Genomic DNA, 4,565 nt, shown 5'->3' on the forward strand with positions numbered 1-4,565 from the left:
AAGTGACAGCGAACCCTTCTCACTAGAATTCTTTTAGGTTATGGTACACCAATAGCAATTCAGTGATCTGATAAGTTAAGGGAGGAAGGTTTATGCTACAGTTAATGGAAATAATAAAAACTACGAGTAACAGATTCTAACATCTTCATTTTATCACAACCCTATCAGTTAACCAATATTGCTACCGTCTTGAAAAGTTATATTATGCGGAAGACCCAACTAAAAGGTCCTGAGAGCCATCAGATGTTATGAACTTCTTTTAGTGAGAGCAAAACGATTAAAAGCGAGTTTGACTTACCATATAAATTGATAGAGGCATACAGAAGGCTGATGAGTTTGATTTCTTTTTTTTTTTTGTCTCAGCAACGCAGAGAGATTCTCCTCTGCAACACTGCCTCTGCTGGCCATGCAATATAACCTGCAGATGGAAAAGTCCACCGTTATTCCATTATTAGAACTTGAATACTTCCAAACTAAAGACAACACTACCAAATAAAATTATTTCCATAAAGTGTTAATAATTAGTACAATAGAGTCTGTAATATTGTGAAAATTCAAAGTTCACTAAAAATTCTATTTTCCATTTTAATTTCAACCTAGCACACTTCTCTCAATCCTATGCCTCATTTGCTACCACTCTCTACACGACTCTAGCACCTATATGAGGACGTAGATAGAAAGATCTCTTTACCAGCTAAGTGACAGCGAACCCTTCTCACTAGAATTCTTTTAGGTTATGGTACACCAATAGCAATTCAGTGATCTGATAAGTTAAGGGAGGAAGGTTTATGCTACAGTTAATGGAAATAATAAAAACTACGAGTAACAGATTCTAACATCTTCATTTTATCACAACCCTATCAGTTAACCAATATTGCTACCGTCTTGAAAAGTTATATTATGCGGAAGACCCAACTAAAAGGTCCTGAGAGCCATCAGACATTATGAACTTCTTTTAGTGAGAGCAAAACGATTAAAAGCGAGTTTGACTTACCATATAAATTGATAGAGGCATGCAGAAGGCTGATGAGTTTGATTTCTTTTTTATTTTTGTCTCAGCAACGCAGAGAGATTCTCCTCTGCAACACTGCCTCTGCTGGCCATGCAATATAACCTGTAGATGGAAAAGTCCACCGTTAGTCCAATATTAGAACTTGAATACTTCCAAACTAAAGACAACACTACCAAATAAAATTATTTCCATAGTGTTAATAATTAGTACAATAGAGTCTGTAATATTGTGAAAATTCAAAGTTCACTAAAAATTCTATTTTCCATTTTAATTTCAACCTAGCACACTTCTCTCAATCCTATGCCTCATTTGCTACCACTCTCTACACGACTCTAGCACCTATATGAGGACGTAGATAGAAAGATCTCTTTACCAGCTAAGTGACAGCGAACCCTTCTCACTAGAATTCTTTTAGGTTATGGTACACCAATAGCAATTCAGTGATCTGATAAGTTAAGGGAGGAAGGTTCATGCTACAGTTAATGGAAATAATAAAAACTACGAGTAACAGATTCTAACATCTTCATTTTATCACAACCCTATCAGTTAACCAATATTGCTACCGTCTTGAAAAGTTATATTATGCGGAAGACCCAACTAAAAGGTCCTGAGAGCCATCAGATGTTATGAACTTCTTTTAGTGAGAGCAAAACGATTAAAAGCGAGTTTGACTTACCATATAAATTGATAGAGGCATACAGAAGGCTGATGAGTTTGATTTCTTTTTTTTTTTGTCTCAGCAATGCAGAGAGATTCTCCTCTGCAACACTGCCTCTGCTGGCCATGCAATATAACCTGCAGATGGAAAAGTCCACCGTTAGTCCAATATTAGAACTTGAATACTTCCAAACTAAAGACAACACTACCAAATAAAATTATTTCCATAAAGTGTTAATAATTAGTACAATAGAGTCTGTAATATTGTGAAAATTCAAAGTTCACTAAAAATTCTATTTTCCATTTTAATTTCAACCTAGCACACTTCTCTCAATCCTATGCCTCATTTGCTACCACTCTCTACACGACTCTAGCACCTATATGAGGACGTAGATAGAAAGATCTCTTTACCAGCTAAGTGACAGCGAACCCTTCTCACTAGAATTCTTTTAGGTTATGGTACACCAATAGCAATTCAGCGATCTGATAAGTTAAGGGAGGAAGGTTTATGCTACAGTTAATGGAAATAATAAAAACTACGAGTAACAGATTCTAACATCTTCATTTTATCACAACCCTATCAGTTAACCAATATTGCTACCGTCTTGAAAAGTTATATTATGCGGAAGACCCAACTAAAAGGTCCTGAGAGCCATCAGACGTTATGAACTTCTTTTAGTGAGAGCAAAACGATTAAAAGCGAGTTTGACTTACCATATAAATTGATAGAGGCATGCAGAAGGCTGATGAGTTTGATTTCTTTTTTTTTTTGTCTCAGCAACGCAGAGAGATTCTCCTCTACAACACTGCCTCTGCTGGCCATGCAATATAACCTGCAGATGGAAAAGTCCACCGTTAGTCCATTATTAGAACTTGAATACTTCCAAACTAAAGACAACACTACCAAATAAAATTATTTCCATAAAGTGTTAGTAATTCATAAAATAGAGTCTGTAATATTGTGAAAATTCAAAGTTCACTAAAAATTCTATTTTCCATTTTAATTTCAACCTAGCACACTTCTCTCAATCCTATGCCTCATTTGCTACCACTCTCTACACGACTCTAGCACCTATATGAGGACGTAGATAGAAAGATCTCTTTACCAGCTAAGTGGCAGCGAACCCTTCTCACTAGAATTCTTTTAGGTTATGGTACACCAATAGCAATTCAGTGATCTGATAAGTTAAGGGAGGAAGGTTCATGCTACAGTTAATGGAAATAATAAAAACTACGAGTAACAGATTCTAACATCTTCATTTTATCACAACCCTATCAGTTAACCAATATTGCTACCGTCTTGAAAAGTTATATTATGCGGAAGACCCAACTAAAAGGTCCTGAGAGCCATCAGATGTTATGAACTTCTTTTAGTGAGAGCAAAACGATTAAAAGCGAGTTTGACTTACCATATAAATTGATAGAGGCATGCAGAAGGCTGATGAGTTTGATTTCTTTTTTTTTTTTGTCTCAGCAATGCAGAGAGATTCTCCTCTGCAACACTGCCTCTGCTGGCCATGCAATATAACCTGCAGATGGAAAAGTCCACCGTTAGTCCAATATTAGAACTTGAATACTTCCAAACTAAAGACAACACTACCAAATAAAATTATTTCCATAAAGTGTTAATAATTAGTACAATAGAGTCTGTAATATTGTGAAAATTCAAAGTTCACTAAAAATTCTATTTTCCATTTTAATTTCAACCTAGCACACTTCTCTCAATCCTATGCCTCATTTGCTACCACTCTCTACACGACTCTAGCACCTATATGAGGACGTCGATAGAAAGATCTCTTTACCAGCTAAGTGACAGCGAACCCTTCTCACTAGAATTCTTTTAGGTTATGGTACACCAATAGCAATTCAGTGATCTGATAAGTTAAGGGAAGAAGGTTTATGCTACAGTGAATGGAAATAATAAAAACTACGAGTAACAGATTCTAACATCTTCATTTTATCACAACCCTATCAGTTAACCAATATTGCTACCGTCTTGAAAAGTTATATTATGCGGAAGACCCAACTAAAAGGTCCTGAGAGCCATCAGACGGTATGAACTTCTTTTAGTGAGAGCAAAACGATTAAAAGCGAGTTTGACTTACCATATAAATTGATAGAGGCATGCAGAAGGCTGATGAGTTTGATTTCTTTTTTTTTTTTCGTCTCAGCAACGCAGAGAGATTCTCCTCTGCAACACTGCCTCTGCTGGCCATGCAATATAACCTGCAGATGGAAAAGTCCACCGTCAGTCCATTATTAGAACTTGAATACTTCCAAACTAAAGACAACACTACCAAATAAAATTATTTCCATAAAGTGTTAGTAATTCGTAAAATAGAGTCTGTAATATTGTGAAAATTCAAAGTTCACTAAAAATTCTATTTTCCATTTTAATTTCAACCTAGCACACTTCTCTCAATCCTATGCCTCATTTGCTACCACTCTCTACACGACTCTAGCACCTATATGAGGACGTAGATAGAAAGATCTCTTTACCAGCTAAGTGACAGCGAACCCTTCTCACTAGAATTCTTTTAGGTTATGGTACACCAATAGCAATTCAGTGATCTGATAAGTTAAGGGAGGAAGGTTTATGCTACAGTTAATGGAAATAATAAAAACTACGAGTAACAGATTCTAACATCTTCATTTTATCACAACCCTATCAGTTAACCAATATTGCTACCGTCTTGAAAAGTTATATTATGCGGAAGACCCAACTAAAAGGTCCTGAGAGCCATCAGATGTTATGAACTTCTTTTAGTGAGAGCAAAACGATTAAAAGCGAGTTTGACTTACCATATAAATTGATAGAGGCATACAGAAGGCTGATGAGTTTGATTTCTTTTTTTTTTTTGTCTCAGCAACGCAGAGAGATTCTCCTCTGCAACAC

The sequence above is a fragment of the Triturus cristatus genome, chromosome 12, assembly GCF_964204655.1.
Source record: "Triturus cristatus chromosome 12, aTriCri1.1, whole genome shotgun sequence".
Classification (NCBI taxonomy): Eukaryota; Metazoa; Chordata; class Amphibia; order Caudata; family Salamandridae; genus Triturus; species Triturus cristatus.